A 17232-nucleotide genomic window follows, 5' to 3' on the forward strand; every position below is an offset into this window, starting at 1 on the left:
CCAACGTGTCATTTTGTGTACATTTTGTGTGTGTAAAATGTGTATAAATTTATTGATGAGTAAACCGTCTTTTCATTTTATAGATCGTTTATCGAAGGTAGAAAAAAAAATTTACATCACTTGATTCAGTACATTGAATTGTTTTGTCAGACATAAATATTTTTTATGATAAAAATATATTTAAAAAGTTATACAATGAAACATACTGAACATGCAATGATTTTCTCGATAACATCTGATTAACAGACTTTAGCCAACCCGATTAACAGACCAACCGCCGATATAGTCGCATACTCAATATAGATTAACCGATCAATATCTCGGTTAGCCGAGTGACGGCCGTGCAAACATGTGAACTTATTATGCTTATCCATTAAACTGTCATCAATTAAGTTATGAAAATTTGCCACCTTGAAACATGTCACATAATACTCGCAGAGAGTTGTTGTGTACTTATACGTGTAATAAATAAAGGCAACAGTAGTATATAGTTATCAAATTTCGAGGAGTAATAATTTAATACGCCAGACGCGCGTTTCGTCTACATAAGACTCATCAGTGACGCTAATATCAAAATAGTTGTAAAGCCAAATAAGTACAAAGTTGAAGAGAATTTAGGACCCAAAATTCCAAATCGTTGTGCCAAATACGGCTATAAAGGTAATCTATTCCTGGGATGAGAAAATCCTTAGTTTTTCAAAATATTCAAAGTTTTGTAACAGAAAATTTATAAAAATGACCATATAATGGTATTCATGTCAACACTGAAGTGCTGACTAATGTGGTGGTGATACCCTCGGGGACGAAACGTCTACCAGCAGTTGCATCGACTCAGTGGTGTTAATAGTTATCAAAGGCACCAGGATTAAAATTTAATACGCCAGTAGCGCGTTTCGTCTACATAAGACTCATCAGTGACGCTCATATCAAAATAGTTGTAAAGCCAAATAAGTACAAAGTTGAAGAGCATATAAGACACAAAATTCCAAAACGTTGTGCCAAATACAGCTAAGGTAATCTATTTCTGGGATGAGAAAATTCTTAGTTTTTCAAAATATTCAAAGTTTTGTAACAGGAAATTATAAAAATGACCATATAATTGATATTCATGTCAGTATAACGGTGTTTAAAAGTCATACCTGCCTAATCTAACACCTGAGTATTCCAACATCCTGCTTCAACCAACACATTGTCATGCCTATCCTTGCAGAAAAAACCTGAGTATTCCGCCATTTTTGTCTGACCCCCCCCCCCCCCCCCCCCAGTGTGTCGAATTACGCAAGTTACACTGTATATCGATTGACAGAAACCAAATCCGAGTTACAAACTTAAACCGAGGAAAACACATCCTTTATTAAAGGAAAACAAAGGAACATCAGGAACATTAAAGTGCACCAAAACTAAACGCAAATTTTCATAGAAACGAAATATTTGATAACAACTACCATATTCTTGACTTGGTACGAAAACTTTTAAGAGTCAGCAAAACCTCCTGCTTATATGACAATGTTAAAAAAAAACGCTTAAAATGACAACACTACGTACCAGAAATACAGTACAAACACACACAAGAACACTTATCACAGAGAAACGCACACACAAAAAATATAATGGTCGACAGAGCATGCAAACCGCAGAACAAAAACTAAATAAAGGCAACAGTAGTATATCGCTGTTCGAAACTCATAAATCGATAGAAAAAAAACAAATCCGGGTTACAAACTAAAACTGAGGGAAACGCATTAAATATAAGAGGAGAATAACGACACAACATTAATTTGTAACACACACAGAAACGAACTAAGCATTAGTTGATATGTCCAGGTCAATGTTATTCAGGTCGTGTCAACGTATTCGACGTCCAAAAGACGTGATATGCAATTTTATGAATAGCTGAGCAGAGTGGTATGGACAGTGGGACGACCGATAACTGAACATATCCTTTGTCATCTGTGAAACAGATATACAATAACGGTCAATTAACTCCTGATGGCGTTCGTAAAATTTCTAAGAGATGATTTTATCTTCTTCCACACTTTGAACTCTTGGTTTGATAGCTACCTAGTGATTAGAAATCCTCTATCAAGTAAATCATGGTAAGAAACAGAAGTTCTGGAATATTGTATCCAATGGGAGATATATACTCCATATGCAGGTGGTCCTAGAATGTTGATACAAAGAAATGGAAAAATTTGCAAATAAGAAACTGAAAACATCTCTTTTGTCGTAAAGGTTTGTTCTCAACCGACCCATATTTTCAATTTCTAGATGGTAAATAAATATAAATATATGAGGCAGTCTTAACTGTATGATGGGTTAGATGCTTTCAACATAGCCACCAAATTTTTCACTGTTTAATGAAAAGACATCAATTATATAGAGGAAAGTGAAGTTTTAGGATAATGCTTTGGTAGCTTTATGTGTTTATCCTTCACAAGCTACAAAAAAATAAGTGATCTTGTGAATGATGTTAATTGATTGATTGGTACAACTCTGTTTTGTGATTTTTTTATACAATGGACCAAAAATGTGAACTTATTATGCTTATCCATTAAACTGTCACCAATTAAGTTACTAGTATGAAAATTTGCCACCTTGAAACATGTCACATAAGACTCGCAAAGAGTTGTTATGTACTTATACGTGAAACAAATAAAGACAACAGAAGTATACCGGTGTTCAAAAGTCATATATCGATTGAGAGAAACCAAATCCGGGTAACAAACTTAAACCGAGGATAACACATCAACTATTAAAGGAAAACAAAGGAACAACAGAAACATTAAAGTGCAACAAAACAAACGCAAATATACATAGAAATGAAATATTTGATAACAACTGCCATATTTTTGACTTGGTACAGGATCTTTTAAGAAAACAAATGGGCCAACAAAACCTCCTGCTTATATGACAATGTTAAAAACATATCGCTTAAAATGACAACACTACGTAAAAGACTTATCAGTGACTAATGAATAAAAAAAAATAAAAAGTCAAATCAGGTACGAATGTGAAGAGAACAGAGAAGACTGAACTCACAACTCTGAAAGGTTTTTCCAAATACAGCTACGTCATCTATCCGTGGGTAAAAACTCCTGATTATTTCCAACAAAGTTTTGTCAACAGTTAATTTAGAAATATGACCATATCAATGATATTACATGTCCACAAGGAAGTTCTGACTAGAGTCGACGGGCTATATGATTTTGATACAAAATTCACCAAGCAGTAGTTATGTTATAAAACGTTGTGCGCGGTCAACCATATTCCTTCAGCACGGATATTACAAATAGACGACAGAAGTAAAGATAAGAATATATTTCTTCAACACAATCAACATTAAAATTGTTTAGAATAAATCGTTTTCATAGATAAATTTTCATAATAAAACAGGATCAGTTGCTGTAGTTATTTTTAAATAATTAGATTTGTTCATATACGAATTTTGTTGAGATGACTTTTATTATTTAAGTTTTGGATTTTTATTAAAGATGATAATTATTAACTCGGAAAGTTCCTAAAAGTAATAGTATGAGTTTCAGAGTTACCTTTGCATTTCTTCTCAACTAGTATGATAGCCTGAATAGACAGGTTATTCGATAAAAGAAGGTTATCTCTCTTTTCACAGTTTTCACATTGGTTTAAAAAAATAATCGAAATTAACGTCAGTCATCTATCTTCCACTCAACCCTTGTATTTGCCATCATTTAGTTTTACGGACAATTGTGTAGCGGAAAAAAAAGTATGATAGATATTTAAATTTTGAATTGATTGAGGTTAAAATAAACCTTAATTTTTGGAAGTGTAAAAGGTAAAAATCTCTGTATTTTGATGACTTCAAATAATTATTAACTTATATTTACAAACCTAACCAAATAAAAAAAAACCACTTGCATTTATCTCAATCTCTGACATCCGACTAAACAACTCTATTTCCAAGCCAAAACAGTACGAATAACCCAAACTTATGTTTAAACCCTCTTTTAATGTTTTCACACATGTTTCCTCTGTAAGACAAGACCACACGTCTTATTAATAATCAATCAAGGTAAAAGTCGACTTTTAAGTCCTCCAGATATTCTGGCCTTCAATGAACTTTCAGCACAATGATAATGTTTTCATCATCCTCCACTTCTGAGTCAAACATGAGCGGATTTTCTCTAGTACCTTCTCATTCTTGATCCATAACATAATTAAAGTCCTACTTGATGTTATGAGACATACGTTGATGGCACCTTTATAATTCATATTATGTCAAATGTTCTGTATTGTATACAAGTAAATTCATTATATGCTCATCGCTGCTCTCTCTATCTTCCTGTCCTTCAAATAACTTATGTCAGTTGCTTTTTAATAATAAAAAAAGGTCCACCTCAAATTGAATAGTTCGTCTTCCATTGTAAACAGTAATATTGTTACACTTGCCAATCTTTCAAATGCCAAGTTACCCGTCCTCCGGATAAGTCTATTCAATTGGTCTACCATAAGCAACGAATCCCTTGATTATTGACCTTCTCTAATAACTTACTAGGCCATGAAATGAATTGTAAACATGAGACGATTGTGGTAAGTTTTTGGACGGACACAATTTTCCTTGGATCTGTCCGTACGCCGTCCTTTAAAACTAAATGACAGAGACATTTAAGGATAAGTTCGACAAAGTAACAACACTAGATGCTTTTCATTTTAACCCACTGTTTCTGAATAGGACACAAGCGATTTTTAATCGACGTATGTCTTCAACGAACGATGAGATAGAAATCATAATGTCCTTTAGACATACTAAACAGACTTTTCAAACTATCCGTTAAACAGCACTATAAAAATGGCTTTGCATTGAACTTTATTAACCAAATTGTATTGGGATATCGACTTTTCGTTATCCTTCTCTTCTACTTTCACTCGACAGTAGCTGAGTGCCATGTTAACACAGGACAAACATTTTGCATTAGCTAAAGTATCAAAAGTTTCATCGATGCATAGCATTTGTTATTCATCTTTCTTTGTTCATGTTGAATTTATAAATTTAAATGCTCAGTAAACTATTATTCCCTTATTGTTGATATATTCTTCTTTTATGGACAAAATTTTGATTGCCTTCAACTTAATTCAAGAGAAAAAATCAAAACGGAAAGTCCCTTATCAAATGGCAAAATCAAAAGCTCAAACACATGAAACGAATAGATAACTGTTACATTCCCGACTTGGTACAGGTATTTTCATATAACTGCATTGTGCACAGTCACTATACAATGTCAAGAAAACCAAAAATTTAACCAATTTGATAGAACGACAAACAGAGCAACCAACACCGCATACAATCAATTCTACTTCAGGAAGTTGCAACCCTTTTTTATATAGTATATATTACATAACATAACTTAATCGAAGATATAATGATGTGATTTGTTAAACATGATTTATAACTTTTTATGGATGGCCAATACATAGCAAACAATTTATTAGTCTGCTTATTATTGTGAATTTATTTATTTCACAAAAGTTACATAAAACCAACGTAATTTAACAATATGTATTGAGAAATATTGGTCTTTACTTGCCAGTGGCAACAACAAAAAACCCGGAAAAATGTACTAATATTCATTTTCGTCAAAATCTTTCATGATATGAATCAAGACTGATTTATATAATTACTTGAATAAATTGGATGAGTTTTGACATAGAATGTGCGACATGGAAAATACCATTACAACCATTATGCAAGTCTAAACTGAGGCAACCCATACATGACAAAAGGTCAGGGCCGTAACTACCTATGAGGCAGGTGAGGCAACTGCCTCCCCTGAATTTTCTACACATTTTTTTTTTTTTTTAAGTAAAAAAATAAAATATTGACAATATGTACACGAAGAACTTTATATTATAAACAACACAAGTTAACAGTTTTAACAGTGTAATCATGATACGTGATATGTCTGTCATTTTTCGGATTTTTGATCGAAAGTAAACCGTTTCAGTATTTGTTTTATTTTCTTTTTCGTGTGGCCGTCCGTCTGTTATTCAGTATTGAGAGGGGGTAGTATTCGTATGAGAACACATATGAAACTATGCTTTCGATAATTTTGAATGAAAACTTAACTATTCACATTTATTTGGGGCTCAATTATTTAAGCAGAGGAAGTTCCTTTTGTGTTGTGAATCTTTTAAGATATCGGAAATTCGTTACCGGCTGAATCAGCTGTTGGATCGTTTTTTTTTAAGTTTCCCGATCGTACGAGAACATTATGGTCAATGCCTTAGTAGGTGAACACTCCCATTCGTTGTAGCAGGGACTTTCTATACTAAGTATATACTAGACTAGTATAGAAAGTGCCTGGTTGTAGTTATATACGTCTGTTCAACTTTCAACATTATTGAAATTCAAGATCCTCGATAAAAAAAAAATATCTTGCGTTTTATAATCTTGCTTTATATGTTTTTTTGAACTTACCAGCTTCTAAAAAAATATCTTTAAATACAGAAAATACAGATAATTGTTTGCATGAATATTGCTCCAAGGATCCAGCAAGCCAAAACTGATCTTTCTTAAAGTAAGGAAATCGAAGGAAAACGGGTAAATTTAGTCATATCATTTGAGAAAAAAATCCACAGTCACAATGTATTTAATGTTAACAATTATAGGTCAAAGTACAGCCTTCAAGACGGAACTAGCCTTGGCTCACCCCGAACAGCAATCTCAGCTTGTTTTTGCATAAAAGTTGCTTCCAGGTTCAAGCACTTTCTTATAGTAAGGAAATCGAAGGGAAACGGGTAATTTTAACCAATGACTGAGAGAAAAAAAATCGGCGGGGGGCTGCGCCTCCTACCCCCTATCAAAGGGGCTTAATCAGCGGCCCCCAAACCCCTGCCTCCCCTGAATTCGAACCCTAGTTACGGCCCTGAAGGTAGAAAATAAATGTGAATATAAAGCAGAAGGCAACATTGAATTTTACCGTTAAATTACATCAGACATTGTGAAAACAAGGATGTTATCGGTATAAACTTGTTTATGAGTCATGATCTTCATTATAAGCTCATTTCTATATCTTGGTCAATGTTTCAAGATTTGTAAAAGAGGCCTTGGCTAAAAACGAAAAAGACAAACAGACAAACAATAGTACATATAACACAACATAGAAAACTAAAGAATAAGCAACACGAACCCCACCAAAAACTAGGGATGATCTCAAGTTCTCCGGAAGGGTAAGCAGATCCTGCTCAACATGTGGCACCGTCGTGTTGCTTATGTGGTAACAAATCCGGTAAATAGTCCAATTCGGTAGGGACAAAAGTGTTTAATTGTAGGGACGACCATGGTCATTAACCTTTGTTTGCTCTACCACCAGAAAGGTAACATACTGATATGTTTTTAAAAATTGTCATTGATTATGCTTTTTACAAAGTCATTGAAGCAGGACATAACTATGATCATTACTTTCTATTTTTGACTAGGTAATATGTTCAAATTCCAATAGCATGATCCTTTTTCTATTCTACTTTTATTTCTGTATAATATTTTTAATTATTATTTTTGGATAGGTTATTATGATAAATTTTCCTCTTTCTGTAAGTTGTGTGCCATATCCAAAATACTGTGAAAAAAAGTTTCTAAATTAGCAAAGTACAGAATGTTCTCTTTTACTAAAATATAAAAGATTTCTAGTTTGCCCATGCATACAACTATTCACGTCAAAATCTGTTTGCCTACCTGAACTAAAATAGTACGAAAGGTATTTGAATAATACTTTTTAATTTCAAATGAATATTACTCTTATCAATTTTCCTTGATATTCAATCTTTAACATACGTTTTCTTTTATAAATACACGAATTCAAAGTTCAATCTATCATCATGAATAATTTATCCTGGTTTGTACTTATTTTTTTATATAATTATAATTAGTTATCAGATCTCACTTATATGTTTATATGGATTCACAATTCTTATTGGGTTTTTAAATGGGAAAACCCTATATACAGAAATTTAGAAGCATAATTTAAATCAATGGGCATGACTTACAATTTTAAAATATAATTGAAAAATTATCAACTGCATTTTCAGTCACTTCGGTCAGAAGGTTGGATATTGAAATAACGTAATATATCAGGATTGACTCCTATTTAAAAATTCAAATCGTAATCTATCAACCAAATACAATCTTATTTTCACAAAGTAACATAACGTAATATATCAGGATTGACTCCTATTTAAAAATTCAAATCGTAATCTATCAACTAAATACAATCTTATTTTCACAAAGTAACATAACGTAATATATCAGGATTGACTCCTATTTAAAAATTCAAATCGTTATCTATCAACCAAATACCATCTTATTTTCACAAAGTAACATAACGTAATATATCAGGATTGACTCCTATTTAAAAATTCAAATCGTAATCTATCAACTAAATACAATCTTATTTTCACAAAGTAACATAACGTAATATATCAGGATTGACTCCTATTTAAAAATTCAAATCGTAATCTATCAACTAAATACAATCTTATTTTCACAAAGTAACATAACGTAATATATCAGGATTGACTCCTATTTAAAAATTCAAATCGTAATCTATCAACTAAATACAATCTTATTTTCACAAAGTAACATAACGTAATATATCAGGATTGACTCCTATTTAAAAATTCAAATCGTAATCTATCAACTAAATACAATCTTATTTTCACAAAGTGACATTAAATGTATCAGATACGACTAAAATAACAAATACTGTTGAAGCACATCGAATTTCCTATCGTTTTTCCAGACAAACAATTAGTTGAAGAGCAAGAACAACATAAAAGAACACCAATAGAGTCAACCCATTATAACGAATAAAAAGTAAGCGTAAAGCGTCGATGGCTATGTTAATGGTTACGTGTGAATGAACGGAATGGAGATGGCGGGTGATGGTGCAATACACATTTAAACTTGACATTGCGTTGATTCCACCAATGAGTCAAATGATGTAAAGCAAATTTTAGTGCAGGTTTTTTTAACTGTCATGGGACAAAAATCATACATATATATGATCATGCAGAATGGATATTTCTGGCGAAGTCATATATATATATGTAGGACTCTAAAGTGCGATTGGGACGCTACAGTACGATGGTCACGCTAAAGTGCGATGGTCTACTCTAAAGTGCGATGCTTCTATACGCTAAAGTCCGATGGTCCGCGAAAATATAGACGTTAGAAACGTAGTTTGATAATGACGTTAACAATCGTACATACAAAACAAATATGAACATGCCGGAAGATAGATTAGGAATATTTGATCAACAACTTTTACACCAAATGTTCATGACTTACTAGTAACCGTTCTTTGTCGGCTGAAGCACAATGTTTATTTTTTTCGTACTGGAAGAAGGACTTGTATCCTACAGTCGACCATTTTACTATATAAATACAAAATAGTACACGCATACTTATCCTGCTCTAAGTTTAGAAACAACTACTTAAGACTACCGGTAAATTATAAAGCCTATCACATATGTTATACCTTAGTATATTAGCTTTTGCAAAAAGACTATTTTTTAACCTCGATGTTTTAATTCCTCGAATCACTTTTTTGGTCAATCGCACTTTAGCGTGATATACCATCGTATTTTAGCGAACAAACAACCATCGCACTTTAGCGTGAGACACCATCGTACTTTAGCATAGATCATCGTACTTTAGCGTGACCATCGCACTTTGGAGTCCTACATATATATTGATATTAAAATTGAGAATGGGAATGGGGAATATATCAAAGAGACGAAGACCCGACCAAAGAGCAGATAACAGCTGAAGGTCGCCAATGGGTCTTCAATGCAGTGAGAACAACCTGCACCCCGAGGTGGGCCTCATCTTGACCTTAAATAAAAATGTATTCTTATTCAGTGGAATATGAACAAATAATTTAACACCATGCAAGACTAAAATAGGCCAGAGGCTCCTGACTTGGAACAGGTGCAAAAATGCGGTTGGGTTAATTGTTTTGTGAGAATCAACCCTGCCCCATACCTATAGCTTATGTAGAATAAAGTAAAATACAGCAGTACGCACAGTAAAACTCAGTTTAAAAGAAGTCCGAGTCCGATGTCTGAATAGGATAAGAATAAGATAATGTCTTCATCATATGTAAATCAAGCACAATCCCTCCCAGAAGTTTAGTATCCTATCAATTTAAAATATGTGAGAAAAACATTACCCGTATGATGCCAACAACTGATTTTAGAATAAATGTGTTTATTTCTGATGCAAACACCCTATGAGTGAATCAATATTTATACCATAATATTCCATTCTTAATGACATGACAACAGTATCATAACTATACACCTAAAGAAAAGTATTGCAACACTTCCATGGAAAACAATGTAAAATGACATGATTGTAGAATGTGTATAATTTGAGTTTTACCAAATACTTGTAATCCGTTTATGTTTTAAAATTGGATTCATGGTATTAACTTACTTTTCACCCAATATTAACGCCACATGGATAGGACATAACAGCTGCACGTAATTAGTTTTTCGCGTTTTTCACAAAAAATGCAAATTTTGCAGGACTAATTTTTCCAAAACATTAGTTCTGCAAATAATACAGATATTTTTAGGCATTTTAAAAACTCATTCAGAACTGTTGGAAATGCCTTGTTTAACACACATTTTCTGTGTCAGATGTTTAGTTTGTTGAAAAAAGTTCTTTTATAAAATGTCGGTAAAGAAGACAATTCAAAGCTTGAATAACTTTTTAAGTACAGCGCTAATTATGCATCTCACTAGTCTTAACTTTGCCCGAATTGTAAGTTAATAAAAAAAAAAAATTAACCCATAAACGGATTAGAAGCATTCGGTAAAACCCTAATTATACACATTCTACAATCATGTCATTTTACATTATGTTCAATGGAAGTGTTGCAATACTTTTTTCCAGGTATATATATCCCTTCTGAATAAGTCTGTTTAAAAGTTTGGTTAGCTTTAAGGTGTAAACGGACAATTTTGTGCTTTGTAAAGAATATTTTCATTAAAGATTGGATGTGAAAAACCTGAACGTATGCATGTTGATTTAAATTTAAGAATGATGTCCTTGTACCGATGATAAAATTTAGTACAAGTTTTTACTAGATATGATGTTTATATAAGTAAATTTGTATTGAGAATTTCTATCGGGTTGGAGTGGGGAGGGGGGCACGTCCTATATACAAGGTGATGGGACTTGCCGCTGTAATAGGTCATATTTTTCAGCTTGAAAATACGTGTATAGGTGTGAAAATGTATGAAAAGGCCAATAAAGTTCTCATTAGTTATATGCGAAAAGACCTGTCATTTTTTGACAGCCGAAAGTCTCACCGTAAGCAAACATTACATACAGAATATTAGCCTTAAATACTTCACTTTTTCAACTACCATACGAAACCCAACCAATAGGGGAAAAAGGTAACATTCTACCTACGCAATATATGAAAAAGTATACCTTTCTTTTTTTTTTTTAGATCTAAACTATATGACAATATCTGAAAAGGATGGGATACCAGAAACCAACCGACACCCTAATAATTAAGTATTGAAGTGACCCCGATGAGTTTCTACTTTCCAGTTGAGGTCAAATTCCATGCTTTTTGTGTTAAGTAAAAACAAAATACAGTGTTAAGTTTGTTCTATGTCACGAAAAGACGGTAATGATCAGCTATAATTCAATTCAATCAATATCATTGGACAACATTCGATTTTTTGGGAAATTTTTCTTTCAAGCATATGCAATCTTTTACACAAACTACGTTGTACCATATGCATCTAGACAAGGAAGCATTTACAAGGAATTTCCATGTTTATTTCCAATTAAAGCGACTACCAAAGAAATCAAAAGCAACCCGGATATTAGCTGTTTATCAAATGTTCACCGAATGTAATGATCCGTGTATACACTGTTGCGCAAAAGGACTTTTGATGTACTTTTAAAGTACTATAAAATAGTACAATATTAATTATGAATTTCAGTAGCCAACCATAGAAAAGATAAAATCGAGAAACTTTGGAGCGTGAAAATTAATAGAGATGAAACATTATTTAAAGTTAAAATAATGTAAACGTGTCTCCGAAGAAAATATGTATTTATTCAGTTATCGGTAAGTATCCTGCACCTACGGTAAGAATTTTGTTTTATTCATGCATTGGTCATACTAAATTATAAAGCATTTTAACTTATGTTTAACTACTTTTCCCCAAATATAAGTCCAACAGTTTGCTTTAAATAGCAGCAGTTTTTGCTTTGCTCGTGTACAAAGTTGTTCAGCTTATCTATAGTGAAAATAAATAAGGTGGTAAAATAGCTTATAATGAATTATGTAACTTCTTTTAATTGAAAAATTGTTTAAGATATTATATCTTATGCATTATCATTACTTCGGTTTAATTAAGTGTATATATGTTGGGATAACTAGTATACACATCGAATAAGCATCAAGTGTGCCTTTGTGATTATCTAATTGTTGCATTCTTGTTAAAGTAGATTTTGCCAATTTGATATGTTTTCTCCTTTAAAGATGTATATATACACATTTAAGCAAAACAAATTCTTTGATCTTGACACAATTGACCAATTTTATAAGGTAAATCCAGAGAAGCACATCGAACGAACACAATTTATAAATTGTTTATTTATTTTATGGTACACAACACACTACATTCTTCTGAAGCAAAACCCTTTTCATTTCTATCGGAAGACTTGGCTGTTAAACAAAACACATAACAGTTGAAGCAAGATCCAAGTTTGAAAATCGCACCTTCTACATATTGAATGACCACTATTAAAACTTTAAGAATCTTGCTATCACATTTCGTTAGATAGCTTATGTGGGTGGTGGTATTCAGCATTTGCGGTATTCTAAAATCTTTGGCGGCCTGAAATAATTTTATTAAAATTGCATGAATTTCAAATTGGACGTTTTCTCTCACATGGCAATACCCTGAGCAGTTTTTACCACTGATTACAAGGTGAAATGACAGTGCGATTTGGTACCAATGCCTCATTGTTAATATCAGTCTTACAATAAAATTATACAAGATGACCTTAGATCAATTACATGCACTGTGTTTTAAGTACCAAACGTGACCTACTGCCGAAAATGACTGTTTTGCTGAGTGCGAATTGTCTTTGCTTTATGACGTGTTTCGGTATGTGTTTATATGTGTGTTATATTCGTGTGACAGATACACAATTCGTAATTCTATAATGCTGTTTTGTGTACTGTTCTAAATTTATGTTAGTAATTCGTTGTTATTCTGTGGTTCACATGTCGAAATTATCTATTATATTATTTATTTATGTATTTCTCTGTCCTGAGTGATCTTGAAATTTATTTGTACTGTAATCCCGTCATGTAATGTTGTCATTTAAGTGGTTATTAATTTAACATTGTCATAAAGTGCGACGTTTGTCAACCACAAAACAAGGTACAACCCACTATTTGGACTTTGACAGTTGTTATTTAAAAGCTCGTTTCTATGTTTATTGTATTCTCGTTTTTTTTTTTGTTGCACGGTTTATAGTTTGAAAACCGGATTTGTTTTCTCTCAATCAATTTATGACTTTTGAACAGCAGAATACTACTGTACCTTTATTTGGTACATTGTGTAACCCTGGTTGTATAGGTACAATTCCGACCAAGTAAATAAAGCCATCAAAGATACCAGGACTGAAGTTGTGTACGACACACGTGCGTTTCGTCAACAAAAGACTCATCCGTGACGCTCGAATAAAAAAGTTCCAAAAAGCGCAATGAACATAATTTAGTGTCATTAATTGTAAAACTGATCAGGGATGTCAATTTTAAAATCAAACAATATATTTTTCATGTCACATGCGTTAACTGTAGGTTTCACGGAGACACACTTCGACCCGGATATAATTTCAAACAATTGTATAACATTTTCTAGAAGACGTGTAACGACCAGTATAATCTTCCAACTCGAGGCTACTTAGAGCATTCATTAACCGGATTTAATATCAATTATATTGAAAATTTAATTACTTTTAACTTGATACCGGGATGTAGCAAACATACTACTGAACTTAATAACTGCATGTATTAATCGTCGCTTCATATTATCATAACTATAAATGTTATTGTTTGCAACATATCTAACTTGTGTTGTTTTAGTAAACTTATTTATTATTTGTGATACTTATATTTTTTAATAGGATTATCATGATTGGACGGGGAAAACAACAACTGTTCCTAATATGGTGGTCAGTGCAGCGGTAGATAGAAAGATTTCTGCCGTCTCCCTGACTTCCTTTTAGAAACAGTTATTATCAACTTACAATGATAGAAGATACACCGTCCATATCATTCTTTATGCCAAGATAGGTAAATCATATTTCATGGTGATTGCATCGTTCAGAAATTCCAGCACAATTTGGATGGTTTTATAACTAACAAAAGACCAGCCGCAGTTTGAGACGGAATAAGCTGAATGTTTCCATGAATAAAGACTGACATAAATTTTGCATCATTTTATAAAACAAATGTTGTGGACTATTGTCTTAAATGTGCTCTAATTTCCTCGTACTAAATTTCAATAGACCTTGTACAGAAATGGGTTATATGATTTTTTGGTTGTTACCTCTGTGTTTAGATAAGCTTAGAAATTAAAAAGAGAATCAACTCAAATTCTTATAGAATTTTGGCATGTAACATGAATAAATATGCATATATCTTTGTTTTCCTTTTCTGCAAATTGATGTTTTTTTATCTTAATAACCGTCATACAAGTGAAAGGTTAAGCTGGCTTTAAAAACCTGGTTTATTCCACCATTTTCTACATAAGAAATTTGTACCATGTCAGGAATATGACAGTTCTTATCCATTCGTTTGATGTGTGTGTTTGTAGTCTTGATTTTGCGATTTGATTAATGACTTGCATCTTTGGAGCTAAAATCAAACATTAAAAATTGTATCTAATATGACTAACCAGAAATTTTAAAATATAAGCCAGTAGATACCTTTTATCCTATTTGAGTACGGTATTTTTGTTATTTTACTTGTTTTTTACATTACTTCTGTCTGTGTCTTTTTCCCCTGTTTTACTAGTATTGAATCCCGTCTTTATATTCCTCTGTTATAAATATGTTACACAGAGTGTTCGGTGCGTTAGTTCTAGAACACTTTATCAACATTTATTGTCTAATTGTGAACGGGTCATTTTTGGTTATAACATAAAGAGATGAATAGAAATGTTGTGTTTTATTAAATAATCATTTTTTTACATAGCCTTCCCGGAATTACCTTTATCAAACCCAAACATTTGATCAGGGATGTGTAAAAATAAGATAAGAGCTTTAAGACCCAAAAGGACTTGTAAAGAATAGCTAAATTCAGCTAAAAGTTCAACTTAGTTTTCTCAGCAATTTACAAATATTGCTTCCTTGCAAAATTGCTGCGCTATGATATCAGGTGAAATTATAGATTGATGACTAAAGTGATATAAATGCACTTTAAATGCAGTCTAATTATATTTTGAGTAGATGTTCCGAAAATAACTGATTTCTAAAGTACTCATCAATGTCATAATTCACAATTCATAACAGCCTTTTAAGTAATTTAAATTTAAATGTAAAGCATCGAATTTCAAAGGGATTAAATTTTCATATTTATAAAAAATAGAATTTAAAAAAACAGCACCATTATGTTTCGGGAGAGGAATTTTTCACAGAAACACGTTTTCTGGCAGCCCCCAAAAGAGGTGCACCACAACAATTCTAGTACCAAATAATACCAAATTGTTTATTATAGTGAAATGTGTTTTATAATATTAAAACAATATCAATAATCGGTTGTAATCATATGTATGAACACCCGGACCTTTGGGCCTATAAAAGTAATTTTAAACATATATACATATAAAAAGAATAATCATTTAACAGCGGACCAAATTGGAATTCAGATTTGATTGTTCCTTTACAAAAAAAAAATTCTCTTATTAAATACATTATTCAAAAATCTCTCATTTTTTTTTAGGATATTTGCAAATATCCACTTTTAATTGTTCATCTTTAGAAATGTCTTCAAAAGAGTATTCTATTTTCAGTATAATTTAAATTCTTAAATCGCGGTAAAAATTATGGTCCGTCCGAAGTTGCGTTTATTTTCAACGCAGTTTGATTCACACATTTTGAAAATGCAATCAGCGTCTTGTTTCAACCCTCAAAGGAAGTTTGCCGCAACTAAATTTGGCGAGTTAAGAAAGTTCAACACGAGTGAGGTTCAGTCTAACATATGTTTCACATTTATATTCTGATTTTAATGTTTTATGTGTCCGCAATTTAGAAAGTTAGTAATAGAGTTTTCCTGTTTAGTGGAACACAACATGTAAAATTTGTCTTTTACAAGGGAATATTGCCATTGTTATACTATAGTTCGTTTCTGTGTGTGTTGCATTTTGATGTTGTGTTTCTCTTGTGTCGTAGTATATTTTATATGTTTCCCTTAGTTTTAGTTTGTAACCCGGATTTGTTTTTTCTCAATAGATTTATGAATTTCGAACAGCGGTATACTAATGTTGCCTTTATTTAGAACTGTTATGTCTTTTTTTCTTCTTTCTACTTGCATCAAATACTAGAATTGTGCCGTTCATTTCATTAACTATCAAAGAACAAAGATCTGAGTAGATATTATCCACGTGACTTTGAGTCTCTCTTGTGATTTCAATTTGTTGAATTAAAGGTTAATGTGCTGCTTTTCGTATATCAGCTCAATTTGTTTTTATTAGGAATTGATTGAACCCTGAAGCCTTTTAATTTACATAATTTCGACCTACTGTATTCGGATATGATAGTTAATGTTTTAAATGATGCTGATAGAATAGAATAATCTGATTTTTTACTCCTGTTAGCTAGAAAATGGAAAATATTGTGCTGCTCAATTACAGATAGGGTAGTGATAACCTGGAATGAGGAACACAGTTCGAGAACGTCGTGAGGAACACACATATAATCCTCTATGGATTTCCCTCTTCCTGATATTTACGTGAAATTGTCTTTATTCGAGTCGTATCTACAGTTTAAAACACACGATTTTGATTCAATGTTCAAAGTAAATTTGCACGGAATCTATGTAAAAAGGAATAAAATAACGTCATCAAAGTAGTTATCAATGTATCAGGATTATAATTTAGTACGCAAGACGCGCGTTTCGTCTATAAAAGACTCATCAGTGACGCTCATATCAAAAT

This window comes from Mytilus galloprovincialis, chromosome 2 (genome assembly GCF_965363235.1).
Source record: "Mytilus galloprovincialis chromosome 2, xbMytGall1.hap1.1, whole genome shotgun sequence".
NCBI classification, from domain to species: Eukaryota; Metazoa; Mollusca; class Bivalvia; order Mytilida; family Mytilidae; genus Mytilus; species Mytilus galloprovincialis.